Raw genomic sequence first — 15943 nt, forward strand, 5'->3', positions numbered from 1 at the left:
CTAAATGTCCATCAACTGATGAATGGATAAAGAAATTGTGGTTTATATACACAATGGAATACTACGTGGCAATGAGAAAAAATGAAATATGGCCTTTTGTAGCAACGTGGATGGAACTGGAGAGTGTGATGCTAAGTGAAATAAGCCATACAGAGAAAGACAGATACCATATGGTTTCACTCTTATGTGGATCCTGAGAAACTTAACAGGAACCCATGGGGGAGGGGAAGGAAAAAAAAAAAAAAGAGGTTAGAGTGGGAGAGAGCCAAAGCATAAGAGACTGTTGAGAACTGAGAACAAACTAAAGGTTGATGGGGGGTGGGAGGGAGGAGAGGGTGGGTGATGGGTATTGAGGAGGGCACCTTTTGGGATGAGCACTGGGTGTTGTATGGAAACCAATTTGACAATAAATTTCATAAAAAAAAAAAAAAAAAAAAGCATCTGACTTTGGCTCAGGTCATGATCTCAACAGTTCGTGAGTTGAGCCCGGCACTGAGCTCTGTGCTGACAGCTTAGATTCTGGAGCCTGCTTCACTTTCTGTGTCTCCCTCTCTCTCTGCCCCCACCAAAACTAAATAAACATTAAAAGAATTAGAGGGGCGCCTGGGTGGCTCAGTTGGCTGGGCGTCTAACTTCAGCCCAGGTCATGATCTCGTGGTTATGAGTTTGAGCCCCATGTCAGGGTCTGTGCTGACAGCTCAGAGCCTGGAGCCTACTTCGGATTCTGTGTCTCCCTCTCTCTGCCCCTCCCTAGCTCATGCTCACACTCTCTGTCAAAAATAAATAAACTTACAAAAACATTTTTTTAAAAGTTAGAATTGAAGGAGAGAGAAAAATTTTCCCAGACAAACAAAAATAAAGGATTTCATCACCACTAAGCCAGTCTTCCAAGAAAAGTTAGACTTCCTTTTTTTAAAAAAAGATTTTATGTTAATTCCAATTATTTAACATAGAGCGTAATATTAGATTTGGGTTACAATACATTGATTCAACACTTTCATACAATACCCTCATCACAAGTGCCCTCCTTAATCCCCATCACCTGTTTAACCCAACCCCACACCCACCTTTGGGAATCATCAGTTTGTTCTCTATAGTTAAGAGTCTGTTTCCTGGTTTACCTCTCTCTTTTTCTCCCTTTGCTTGTTTTTTTTTTTTTCCTTAAATTACACATGGGAGTGAAAGCATATGGTATTTGTCTTTCTCTGACTTATTTCACTTAGCATACTACTCTCTAGCTTCATCCATGTCATTGCAAATGGCAAGATACCATTCTTTTTAATGGTTGAGTAATATTCCTCTGTGTGTGTGTGTGTGTGTGTGTATCACATGTTTATCCATTCATCAGTCAACGGACATTTGGGCTGTTTCCGTAATTTGGTTATGGTAGATAATGCTGCTATTAACATCAGGATGCATGTATCCCTTTGAATTAGTATTTTTATATTATTTGGGTAAATAACTAGTAGTTCAATTTCTAGATTATACTTCCATTTTTATTTTTTTAAGTTTTTATTCAAATTATAGTTAGTTAACATACAGTATAATGTTAGTTTCAGGTGTAGAATTTAGTGATTCAAAATGTACATACAACATCCAGTGCTCATCACAAGTGCCCTCCTTAACCCCCATCACCTATTTAACCCATTCCCCCACCCACCAGGGTAGTTCTATTGTTTCCACAGTGTTTCCTTCATATTGTTTCCACAGTATAAAGGGACTTCTTTAAGTGGAAAATTAAACATCATAATTAGAAGAAAATGATGAATAAAAAGGTATAAAATGTGATAACATACACAAAATCTGGAGGGAGGTGTAAGAAAAAGTTCTTTTACAAAATGTTTGACTTAAGTGACCATCAACTTAATATCGACTGCTATATAGTGAAGATGCCCTATATGAACCTCGTGGTAACCCCAAACCCCAAACCTATAATAGAGACATAACAAAAAATAAAGAGAAAGAAAGTCAAACATAACACCACAGAAAGTCATCAATCACAAGGAAAAAAAGGAAAAGAAGAAAATAACAAAGAAGAACCTCAAAAAAAAAATCCATAAAACAATTAACAAAATGGCAATAAGCACCTAATTATCAGTAATTACAAATGGAAATAGTCTGAATGCTCCAATCAAAATACAGAGGGTAGTATAATGGATAAAAAAAAAATGAGAACCATCTATATGCTGTTTTCAAGAGACTCACTTCATACCACAGATACATACTGGATGGAAGGATGAAATAAAAATATTGTCTGCAAAAGAGGGGGTTAAGATGGTGGAATATTAGAGGGGCCCTATGCTTCCCTTGTCCCTTGAAAACAGAAAATTATCAAATACTTCTGAACACCCAAGACATCCATCTGAGGACTGAGAGAACAAGCTGCACAACTGGAGGGACAAAAGAGGCCACATCATGGAAAGTAGGAGCTGCACAGAGGTTAATTGGGGGAGGAAAGAATTGCAGGTGCTGCGGAGGGGAAGGAGCCCTGATCAGAACCAGACAGAGAAAGAGAGAACACAGTGTGCAGGTTGATTGCATAAGAAAAACTCTCTCCCAAAATCATCAACTGGGGAAATGAGAAGGACTGATTATCACAAGTTTTTACAAGTAGCAGAGCTCAAAGTCTTAAGTTTTAGAAGTCTACAACATCAACTGAAGTTGACTCTGCCAGGTGTAGCAGTGCTCCTGCAGAGAAGGAAAGCAGGCACATTTTCACTCTTCACAGATGACATGATATTTCACATTCAAAACCTGAAAGTCTTCACCAAGAAACTGCTAGAGCTGATACATGAATTCAGCAAAGTCAAAGGATATAAGTTCAATGTACAGAAATCGGTTGCATTTCAATACACCAATAATGACACAGAAAGAGAGATATCAAGGAATCAATCCCACCTACAGTTTCACAAAAACCATCAGATACCTAGGAATAAATCTAACCAAAGAGGTAAAATATCTTAAAATTTCCTAAATATCCTAAAGTCCTAAAATATCTGAAACAATCCTAAAATTTTTATGGGACCAGAAAAGACCCTGCATAGCAAAGTAATGTTGAAAAAGAAAACCAAAGCTGCAAGTGTCACAATTTCAGACTTTAAGCTGCATTACAAAGTTGTAATAATCATGACAGTATGGTTACTGGCACAACAACAGACACATAGATCAATGGAATAGAAAAGAGAATTCAGAAATGGACCCACAAATATATAGCCAATTAATCTTTGACAAAGCAGGAAACAGTATCCAATGGAAAAAAGACAGGTTTTTTTTTTTTCAGCAAATTGTGCTGACAGAACTGTACAGCAACATGCAGAAGAATGTACACTTATGCCATACACAAAAATAAATTCAAAATGGATGAAAGTCCTAAATGTGAGACAGAAAATAATCAAAATCCTGGAGGATAAACAGGTATCAACGTCTTTGACCTAGGCTTCAGCAACTTCTTACTTGGCATGTCTCTAGAGGCAAGGGAAACAAAAGCAAAAATAAATGATTGGGACCTCATCAAGATAAAAACTTCTTCACAGTGAAGGAAACAATTCAGCAAAACTATTAGGCAACCAATGAAATGGGAGAAGATATTTACAAATCACATACCAGGTAAAGGGTTAATATCCAAAATCTATAAAGAACTTAACAAACTCAACACCCAAAAAAATAATCAAGTGACGATATGGGCAAAGGACATGAATAGACACTTTTCCAAAGACATCCAGATGGCTAACATTACTCATCATCGGGGAGATACAAATCAAAACCACAATGAGATACCACCTCATACTACTCAGAATGGTTAAAATGAACAACTCAGGAAACAACAGATATTGGTGAGGATGTGGAGAAAGGGAACCCTCTTGTACAGTTGATGGGAATGCAAACTGGTGCAGCCACTCTGGAAAACAATATGGAGGTTCATGAAAAAATTAAAAATAGAACGACCCTATGACCCAGCAAATGGTTCTACTAGAAACTTGTCCAAAAGACACAAAAATGCTGATTCAAAGGGGCACATGCCCCCAATGTTTATAACAGCGCTATCAACAACAGCCAAACTGTAGAAAGAGCCCGTATGCCCATCGACTGAATAGTGGATAAAGAGATGTGAGATACACACACACACACACACACACACACACACACACACACACACACACACAGGAATACTACTTCGCAATGAAAGAAATGAAATCTTGCCTTTTTTTTTATCGTTTAATAGGTAGAATTTTTCTTTTTTCTTTTTCTTTTTTTTAAATGAAATTTATTGTCAAATTGATTTCCATACAACACCCAGTGCTCATCCCAACAGGTGCCCTCCTCAATGCTCATCACCCACCCACCCCTCCCTCCTACCCCCCACAAACCCTCAGTTTGTTCTCAGTTTCTAGGAGTCTCTTATGTTTTGGCTCCCTCTCTCTCTAACCATTTTTTCTTTCCTCACCTCCCCCATGGTCTTCTGTTAAATTTCTCAGGATGCACATAGGAGTGAAAACATATGGAATCTGTCCTTCTCTGTATGACTTATTTAACTCAACATAACACTCCCCAGTTCCATCCACGTTGCTACAAAAGACCATATTTCATTCTTTCTCATTGCCACGTAGTATTCCATTGTGTATATAAGCCACAATTTCTTTATCCATTCATCAGTTGATGGACATTGAGGCTCTTTCCATAATTTAGGTATTGTTGAGAGTGCTGCTATAAACATTGGGATACAAGTGCCTTATGCATCAGCACTCCTTAATCCCTTGGGTAAATTCCTAGCAGTGCTACTGGTGAGTCGTAGGGTAGATCTATTTTTAATTTTTGGATGAACATCCACACTGTTTTCCAGAGCTGCTGCACCAGTTTGCATTCCCACCAACAGTGCAAGAGGGTTCCCGTTTCTCCACATCCTCGCCAGCATCTATAGTCTTCTGTTTTGTTCATTTTAACCACTCTGACTGGTGTGAGGTGATATCTGAGTGTAGTTTTGATTTGTATTTCCCTGATGAGGAGCAATGTTGAGCATCTTTTCATGTGCCGGTTGGCCATCTGGATGTCTTCTTTAAAGAAGTGTCTATTCATGTTTTCTGCCCATTTCTTCACTGGATTGTATGTTTTTCGGGTGTGGAGTTTAGTGAGTTCTTTATAGATTTTGGATACTAGCCCTTTGTCTGATATGTCATTTGCAAATATCTTTTCCCATTCCGTTGGTTGCCTTTTAGTTTTGTTGATTATTTCTTTTGCTGCGCAGAAGCTTTTTTATCTTCATGAGGTCCCATTCATTCATTTTTGCTTTTAATTCCCTCGCCTTTGGGGATGTGTCAATAAGAAAGTGCTGCGGCTGAGGTCAGAGAGGTTTTTTCCTGCTTTCTCCTCTAGGGTTTTGATGGTTTCCTGTCTCACATTCAGATCTTTATCCATTTTGAGTTTGTTTTTGTGAATGGTGTAAGAAAGTGGTCTAGTTTCGTTCTTCTGCATGTTGCTGTCCACTTCTCCCAGCACCATTTGTTAAAGAGATTGTCTTTTTTCCATTGGATGTTCTTTCCTGCTTTGTCAAAGATTAGTTGGCCATACTTTTGTGGGTCTAGTTCTGGGGTCTCTATTCTATCCCATTGGTCTATGTGTCTGTTTTTGTGCCAAAACCATGCTGTCTTGATGATTACAACTTTGTAGTAGAGGCTAAAGTCTGGCATTGTGATGCCTCCTGCTTTGGTCTTCTTCTTCAAAATTGCTTTGGCTATTCGGGCTTTTTGTGGTTCCATACAAATTTTAGGATTACTTGTTCCAGCTCAGAGAAGAATGCTGGTGCAATTTTGATTGGGATTGCATTGAATGTGTAGATAGCTTTGGGTAGTATTGACATTTTAACAATATTTATTCTTCCAATCTGTGAGCATGGGATGTTTTTCCATTTCTTTATATCTTCTTCAATTTCCTTCCTAAGCTTTCTATAGTTTTCAGCATACAGATCTTTTACATCTTTGGTTAGGTTTATTCCTAGGTATTTTATGCTTCCTGGTGCAATTGTGAATGGGATCAGTTTCTTGATTTGTCTTTCTCTTGCTTCATTATTAGTGTATAAGAATGAAACTGATTTCTGTACATTGATTTTGTATCCTGCGACTTTGCTGAATTCACATATCAGTTCTAGCAGACTTTTGGTGGAGTCTTTCAGGTTTTCCATGTATAATATCATGTCATCTGCAAAAAGTGAAACCTTGACTTCATCGTTGCCAATTTTCATGCATTTGATTTCCTTTTGTTGTCTGATTGTTGATGCTAGAACTTCCAACACTATGCTAAACAACAGCAGTGAGAGTGAACATCCCTGTCGTGTTCCTGATCTCAGGGAAAAAGCTCTCAGTTTTTCCCCATTGAGGATGATGTTAGCTGTGGGCTTTTCATAAAGGGCTTTTATGATGTTTAAGTATGTTCCTTCTATCCCTACTTTCTTGAGGGTTTTTATTAAGAAAGGATGCTGAATTTTGTCAAATGCTTTTTCTGCATTGATTGACAGGATCATATGGTTCTCATCTTTTCTTTTATTAATGTGATGTATCACATTGATTGATTTGCAAATGTTGAACCAGCCCTGCAGCCCAGGAATGAATCCCACTTGGTCATGGTGAATAATTCTTTTTATATCCTGTTGAATTCGATTTGCTAGTATCTTATGGAGAATTTTTGCATCCATATTCATCAGGGATATTGGCCTGTAGTTCTCTTTTTTTACTGGGTCTCTGTCTGGTTTAGGAATCAAAGTAATACTGGCTTCATAGAATGAGTCTGGAAGTTTTCCTTCCCTTTCTATTTCTTGGAATAGCTTGAGAAGGATAGGTATTATCTCTGCTTTAAACGTCTGGTAGAACTCCCCTGGGAAGCCATCTGGTCCTGGACTCTTCTTTGTTGGGAGATTTTTGATAACCGATTCAATTTCTTCATTGTTTATGGGTCTGTTCAAGCTTTCTATCTCTTTCTGTTTCAGTTTTGGAAGTGTGTGGGTGTTTAGGAATTTGTCCATTTCTTCCAGGTTGTCCAGTTTGTGGGCATATAATTTTTCATAATATTCCCTGATAATTGCTTGTATTTCTGAGGGATAGTTTAAAGTTATGATTATACAGTTCTTCGCCATTGTTCGAATATGTAGATATTTAACCAGATGGAATGTACATTCCCCACACATCTCCATACATACACATGTGCACCCAGGGAACAGAGCAAGGGGTTGGAGACATTCCATTGAATGGTGACATCACTTTATTCTATGAGAATATACACATCGTTTCTCCTCAATGGGGCCATCAATCTGTCTGTCATCTTAGGACCAAATGAGTACAAAACACTTCTAGGTTTGTTTTGAAATACAGTGTTGAAATGGTGATAAAGGCTTGTTTAACCTTACACCACAAAATTTCAAAAGTAAAGTCCCACTTGCCAAGAGAAAATTATTTTTATACAGCACGCCATTTCTTTTGAATGTTAAATACCCAGTTATACTTCCAAAAAAAGTTATGATTATAAAGATACTCACTGGACTGCCAAGAACAGTGCAATAACTCAGAAAGGATGTCAACTGAGATAGAAAAGATAAAAAACAACCAATCAGAGTTGAAGAATACAATAATTGGAATAAAAAATACACGCCAGGAAATCAACAGTAGATCAATAGATGCAAAAACATGGATCAGCAACCTAGAAGACACAATAATGGAAAGCACACAAAATGAACAGCAAAAAGAAAAAAAAAGAATTAGGTTAAGGGATCTCTTGGACAGCATTAAGTGAACAAACATTTATATTATGGAATATCAGATGGAAAAGAGAGAGAGAAAGGAGCAGAAAAATTATTTGAAGAAATAATGGCTGAAAAATCCCCTAATCTAGGTAAGGAAAGAGTTAATCCAGGTTCAGGAAGTACAAAGAGCTCCAAACAAGATGAACTGGAGAGGTTAGTTTCACACCAAAATGTAATAATTACAATGTCAATAGTTAAAGAGAGATTATTAAAAGTAGGAAGAGAGAAGCAACCAGTTACATACAAAGGAGACCTCATAAGACCATCAACTGATTTTTACTAGGAACTTTGTAGACCAGAAGGAAGTGGCATAATATACCCAGAGGTGAAAGGAAAAAAAAAACCCTACAATGTGGAATATTTTACCTGGCAATGTTATCATTCAGAATTGAAAGAGAGATGAAGATTTCCTGAGACAAACACAAATTTAAGGAGTTCATCACCACAAAACCAGCCTTACAAGAAAAGATAAATGGAATACCTTTTTAAAAAAAGTTTTTATGTTAATTACAGTTAGTTAATACACAGTGTAATAGCAGTTTCAGGTGTACAATATACTGAGTCAACACTTGCATACAGTACCCAGTGTTCATCACAAGTGCACTCCTTAATCTCCATCACCTATTTAACCCATCCTGTCACCCACCTCCCCTCTTGGAATCATCAGTTTGTTCTTTATAGTTGACAGTCTGTTTCCTGGTTTACAACTTTTTCTCTATTTTTCCCCCTTTGCTTGTTTTTTTTTTTTTTTCATAAATTACACATATAAGTGAAATCGTATGGTGTTTGTCTTTTTCTGACTTATTTCCCTTAGCATAAAACTCTCTAGTCCATCCAGGTCATTACAAACAGCAAGATACCATTTTTTTTTATGGGTGGATAATATTCCACTGTGTGTGTGTGTGTTTGTGTGTGTGTGTGTGTGTGTGTGTGTGTGTGTCTGTTTCTGTGTGTATCATATTTTTATTGATTCATCAGTCAATGGACACTTGGGCTGTTCCCATAGTTTGGCTATGGTAGATAGTGCTGCTATAAACATTGAGGTGCATTTATGCCTTTGATTTAGTATTTTTGTATTCTCTGGGTAAATAACTAGTAGTGCAATTGCTGGATTGTATGGTAGTTCTATTTTTATTTTATTTTTTAATTTTTTATTTAAATTCCAGTTTGTTACCATACAGTATATTAGTTTCAGATGTAGAATTTAGTGATTCAAAACTTTCATATGACATCTAGTGCTCATCACAAGTGCCCTCCTTAATCCCCATCACCTATTTAATCTATATCCCCACCCACCAGTTCTATTTTTAATTTTTAGAGGAACTTCCATACTATTTCCACAGCCTAAAGGGACTTCTTTGAGTGGAAAATAAAGTATCATAATTTGAGAAAATGATGAGCAAAAATTATAAAATATGACAACACACATAAAACGTGGAGGGAGGTGTAAGAAAAAGTTCTTTTAGAAAGTGTTTGATTTAAGTGACCATCAATTTAATACAGACTGCTATATAGTGAAGGTACTCTATATGAAGTTCATGGTAACTCCAAACCCCAAACCCATAATAGAGACATTAAAGAATAAAGAGGGGTGACAATAAAGAATAAGGAGGTTAATTATCCCACTTTAGCTCAGGTCATGATCTCATGGTTTGTGAGTTCGAGCCCCACATCGGACTCTGTGCTGACAACTCAGAGCCTGGAGCCTACTTTAGATTCTCTGTCTCCCCTTCTCTCTGCCTGCTCATGCTCTGTGTCTCTCTGTCTCTCAGTAATAAATAAATGTTAAAAATTTATAAAAAATAAAGAGAAAGAAAGTGAAACATAACACTACCGAAAATCATCAATCACAAGGGGAAAAAAGGAAGAGAAGACAAGAACAAAGAAGAACCACAAAAAATTCTAGAAAACAATTAACAAAATGGCAATAAGCACCTACTTATCCATAATTACTTTAACCAGAAATGGTCTGAATGCTCCAATCAAAATACAGAGGGCAGTGTAATGGATAAAAAATAAACTGTGGACAAAGTAGATTTTAAAACACTGACTATAACAAGAGATGAGGAAGGGCATTATATCATAATAAAGGGGTCTATCCAACAACCAGATCTAACAACTGTGAATATTTATGTCCCCAACGTGGAAGAACACAAATATATGAATCAATTACTAACAAACAGAAAGACACTCATTGACAATAATATAATAGTAGGTAACTTTAACACCCCATTTACAACAAACATCTAAGAACAGATCATCTAAGCAGAAAATCAAGGAAACCATGGCTCTAAATGACACATTGGACCAGATGGACTTAACAGATATGTTCAGAACACTTCATGCCAAAGCAGGAGAATACCCATGTTCCTTGACTTCACCTGGAACATGCTCCAGAATAGATCATATTTTGGGTTACAAATCAGCCCTCAACAGGTTCAAACAGATAAAGATCATACCATGGATATTTTCAGATCACAACACTATGAAACGTGAAATCAAGCACAAGAAAAATAATTGGAAAGCTCTTCAAATACATGGAGGTTAAGAATATACTGCTAAAAAATGAATGGGTTAACCAGGAAATTGAAGAAGTTTAAAAAGTTCTACATATATGCATACAAAGTGACCACACACAATTAGAACCAATAAATGAATTTAGTAAAGTTTCTGGATTCGAGATCAACACCTCAAAACTTATGAAATATCTGAAAAGTAGACCACAAAACAATCCCATTTTCAACAGCATCAAAAAGAATAAAATACTAGTGAATAAACTTAGTCAAGGAGGAAAAATAACTACAGACTAAAACTTATAAAACATTGAAGAAATTGAAAGGGACACAAGTAATTGGAAATATATCTTGTGTTTATAAACTGAAAGCATTAATATTGTCAAAATATCCATACTAACAGGGTAAATTACATATTCAGTGCAATTCCTATCAACATCCCAATGACACTTTTTAATGTTTATTTTTGAGAGAGAGAGAGAGAGAGAGAGAGAGAACATGAGCAGGGGAGGGGCAGAGAGAGAAGGAGACACAAAATCTGGAGCAGACTCCAGGCTGGGAGCTGTTAGCACAGAGCCCAGCATGGGGCTTGACCTCATGAACTTGAGGTCACGACCTGAGCTAAAGTTGGGTGTTGAACCTACTGAGCCACCCAGGCACTCCCCCACCCCATGACTTTTGTTTTTACAGACATAAATAAATACACTTAAAAGTTATTTGCAACCATCACATATAATGAATATGCAAATAAGCCTCGACAAAAACGAACAAAGTTGGAGGAATCACACTTCCTCTTTTCAACATATATTACAAGGCTAAAGTGCAGCACTGGCATTTAGACATACAGAACAGACCAAAGAGAATCCTGAAATTAATGCACACATATAGAGTCAACTGATCTTTGACAGGAGGGGTAAGAGTATACAATGGGGAAAGGATAATCTCCTCAACAAATACTGTTTTGGAAATTTAATATCAACATGTAAATGAATTAAATTGCACTATATTCTGATACCACAATCAACTGTAAACTAAAACTGACACAAAACACCTAAAATTGTAAATCCTTTAGAACCAAACAAAGGGGAAAATCTTGACTTTGGTCATGGAAATTGTTTCATAGACATGACCCCAAAAGCACATTAGCACAAGACTTCAGTCAATCAAGATGAATAAGCTCTAGAAAGCTGCTGTACAGGGGCCCCTGGGTGGCTCAGTTAAGCATCTGACTTTGGCTCAGGTCATGATCTCACAGTTTGTGATTTCAAACCCCGTGTCAGGATCTGTGCTGAAAGCTTGGAGCCTGGAGACTGCTTTGGATTCTGTTTCTCCCTCTCTCTCTGCTCCTCCCCTGCTCATGCTTTCTCTCTCTCTCTCTTTCTTCTAAAAAATAAATAAGCATTAAAAGAAAGAAATCTTCTGTTCAACATATTACTTATATTCAACAATAATGCACTGTACTCTTAAAATTCTGTTAAGAGGGTTGGTTTCATGTTAGGTATTCTTTTCACAAAAAACTAAAATCTAAAAAAAGCATAACATAATCAGTTCAATGCCATAAATATACATATAGATTTATTTTAATAGATATATTACTATATAATTTAAGTACAAATCACAGATGTTAAATACACAATTCAATGCTTTTGAAATTTGTAGTGACTATTACAATCATAGCAACATGATAAGCTTAGAATATTTTCACTTTCATCCCTAAACAGTCTACTTTCTTTTTTGAAACAGTGATTTTTTAACGGATCACTTTATTCGGTGAAAATGATATAGGATATCTGTATTATTTCAGTTCATATAATACATTTTTGAGGTTCATACATGACACATGAAGTATTATCTCTTTATCTCTTTTCATTGTGGAACACTATTCAATTGTATGGATGTACTACCTAGTTTTTTTTTTTTTTTGCCTATATATGTCTATTATTATGTGAGTAAACAAAAATCAGTTGCTTTCTGGAGGTGAGCTCAGATGATGGCATAGCAGGAGGACCCTGGGCTGGCCTCATCCCTCAAACACAGCTGGATAACTATCAAATCATTCTGCATATCCAAGAAATTGACCTGAGGACTGACAGATCAAACTGCACAACTAGAGGTCACATCAAGGAAGGTAGGAAGTGTGGAGATATGGTTTGGGGGAGAAACAGATCACAGATGCGGTGGAAGGGAGGGAGCTCTGGTTAGGAGAAAGATAAGAGAGAGTAGAGTGCACAGGGATGTGCACAAAGAGAACACTTCCTCAAAGCCAAGTCCCATGACACAAAATCAGCATAGAGATCTATTGCACTTCTACATACCATAATGAATCCACAGAAGGGAAACTAGGAATCAATCCCATTTACAATTGCATCAACACAATAAGATGTCTAGAAATAAACCTAATGAAAGGGGTGAAAGACTTGTACTCTGAAAAGTATACAACACTGATGAAAGACATAAAAGATGATACAAAGATATGGAAAGGCATTCTGTGATAATGAATCAGGATAACAAATATTATTACAATGTCTAGACAACCCAAAACAATCTACACATTTAATTCAGTTCCTATCAAAACCACCAGCATTCTTCACAGGGTAGAACAAACACTTCTAAAATCTTGGAACAGCAAAAGACCCCAAATGGCCCAAGCAACCTTGAAAAAGAAATGCAGTGTTGGAGGCATCACAATTCTGGACTTCGAGTCACACTACAAAGCTGTAGTGATCAAAACAGTATGGTACTGGCACAAAAATAGACACACAGAACAATGGAACAAAATACAAAACCCAGAAATAAACCCACAGCTATATGGACAATTAATCTTTGATAAAGCAAGACAGAATATCAAATGAGAAAATGACTGTTTCTTCATAAATGGTGTTGGGAAAAAATGGACAGTTACATGCAAAAGAATGAAACTGGACACTTTCTGACACCATATACAAAAATAAATTCAAAATGGATTAAAGACCTAAATGTGAGGGGCGCTTGGGTGGCTCAGTCATGTAAGCAACTGAGACTTTGGCTCAGGTCATGACTTCACAGTTCATGGGTTCCAGCCTCTTGTCAGGCTCTGTGCTGACAGCTTAGAGCCTGGAGCCTGCTTCAGATTCTGTGTCTCCCTCTCTCTCTGCCCCTCCCCTGCTCATTCTCTGTCTCTCTCTGTCTCTCAAAAATAAATAAACATTAAAAAAAAATAAGACCTAAATGTGAGACATGATATCATTAAAATCCTAGAGGAGAACACAAGCAGCAACATCTTTGACACCGGCCATAGCAATTTCTGATTAGATATGTCTCCCGAGACAAGGGAAACAAAAGCAAAAATTAACTATTAGTACTTCATCAAGATAAAATGCTTCTGCTTCTGCACAGTGAAGGAAGCTATCAACAGAACTAAAAGGTAACCTACAGAATGGGAGAAGATACATGCAAATGATATATCTGATAAAGGTTAGTATCTGAAATATATAAAGAACTTATAGAGTTAAGGTGGCAGAGGAGCTGGGAGACTCTAAGCTTGCCTCATTACTTGAACACAGCTAGATAAATCATTTTGAAACCCCAAATATCAAATCATTTGAACACCCAAGAAATCAATCTGAGGACTGAGAAAGCAAAAATACACAACTATAGGTGAAAAAAGCCACCACATTTTGGAAGGTAGAAGGTGTGCATAGTTTATTGGGGGAGAGATGACTGAGGGCGCTGTGATGGGAAGGGAGCCCGGATTGTGGAGAGAGGAGCAAGAGAGAAAGAAAGAGAGAAAGAGTGAAAGGGAACTGCACAAGAAAAAACATCTTCCCCAAACCCACCGGGAAAAGGAGAGGGGCTGAACACCACAAGTTTTTACAAACAGCAGAGCGCAGCGTCTTAGGTTTCAGGGATCCACACCATTGGAAGGGTCATGCCTGGTGGGCTTATGGTGCTCTGGTAGAAAAGGAGGACAGGACCAGGAGCAGGCAGTGTGGTCTGAGGATCCCCTGGGTCACATGGGAAGAAGCAGTTTCCCTGCTTGGAGTTCATTTGGCAGAGGTGGCACTGCCTGTCAGGTGACAAAGGATCCAGCAGGTGCCACTGGGTTTCCCCGTTCACTAACATAGAATAGGGATGCTCGCTGAGGGCAGTGAGCCTTGGTGTCAGATTTCTGCTCTCTTTACCATAAACTCCAAGCCACTGTGTAGTTATGCAACCAATTTGTGGGACAAGCCAGCAATGGCCACAGTGCAGTGAGAATCTCCCCCAGAAGATCAGAACACCATGAGATCTCTACAATTTGGAGCTTTGAAACCCAGCCATGTGCCTGAGATAAAACACAGGAGTGCTATGCTGAGACAGGTAGATAGATCAGAAGCAGGCAGGGTGAAAGCAGGGATCTGGCTAAAGTCAGAGATACAAGATAGGTGATTATTTGCTCTTCTGTGAGGGCTTCCTGAAGAGTGGTGGGCACAGACTCCCTGCTCTTGGGGACAAGAGAGCAGGGCGATGCCATGTTCACCCCACCCATCTGTAATAACCAACCTCAGTGAGAATAATAGCCCCACCAAGTTGAGGCTGGAGTAGCTTACACCAAGGCCCACCACCCTGGGCCCTGCAGGTGCATCTGCACTATGGGAAGTCTGGCTGAGAATCAGCACACAGCCCCTTCACCAGAGGACCAACACAAAACCCTCGTACAGCTCGAGTCTACTGATCATAGAGTGCCTCAAAGCTTCAGCTCTAGAGAAAATAGAATTCTGCTGCATTTATGTTTTATTCCCCATGGGATATAAAAAAAAAAAAAAGCAAATTTCCCATGGATACAGAAAGCAATTGTGTAAATTATTTTACTTTATTTTATTTTATATTTATTTTTTCATCTATCAGACCAAATGATCCTAGGTTCTGGATCCCTGTTTTTTATATTACCTTGACAATTGGAGAAAACAGAGGAATTCACCTCAAAACAAAGAACAGGAAGAAATGATGCAGAGAGATTAAATAAATACAGATATAAGTAAGATGTCTGAACTAAAATTTAAAATAATTTTAAGGACATTTAGGCTCTTTCCATAATTTGGCTATTGTTGAAAGTGCTACTATAAACATTAGAGTACAAGTGCCCCTATGCATCAGCACTCCTGTATCACTTGGGTAAATTCCTAGTAGTGCTATTGCTGGGTCCTAGGGTAGATCTATTTTAAATTTTTTGAGGAACCTCCACACTGTTTTCCAGAGTGGCTGCACCAGTTTGCATTCCCACCAACAGTGCAAGAGGGTTCCCATTTCTCCACATCCTCTCCAGCGTCTATAGTCTCCTGATTTGTTCATTTTAGCTACTCTGACTGGCGTGAGGTGGTATCTAAGTGTGGTTTTGATTTGTATTTCCCTGATGAAGAATGACGTTGAGCATCTTTTCATGTGCCTGTTGGCCATCTGGAAGTCTCCTTTAGAGAAGTGTCTATTCATGTTTTCTGCCCATTTCTTCACTGGATTATTTGTTTTACAGGTGTGGAGTTTGGTGAGTTCTTTATAGATTTTGGACACTAGCCCTTTATCCAGTATGTCATTTGTAAATATCACAGGCAGGATGGAAGTGGCTTCTGGTGGTGGTTCGAGTATTACCTTGCCTCCATGTACATGCCTTGTTTGATTCCATGTCCAC

Source organism: Puma concolor, chromosome A1 (assembly GCF_028749965.1).
Source record: "Puma concolor isolate L17-30 chromosome A1, mPumCon1.1.hap2, whole genome shotgun sequence".
NCBI lineage: Eukaryota > Metazoa > Chordata > Mammalia > Carnivora > Felidae > Puma > Puma concolor.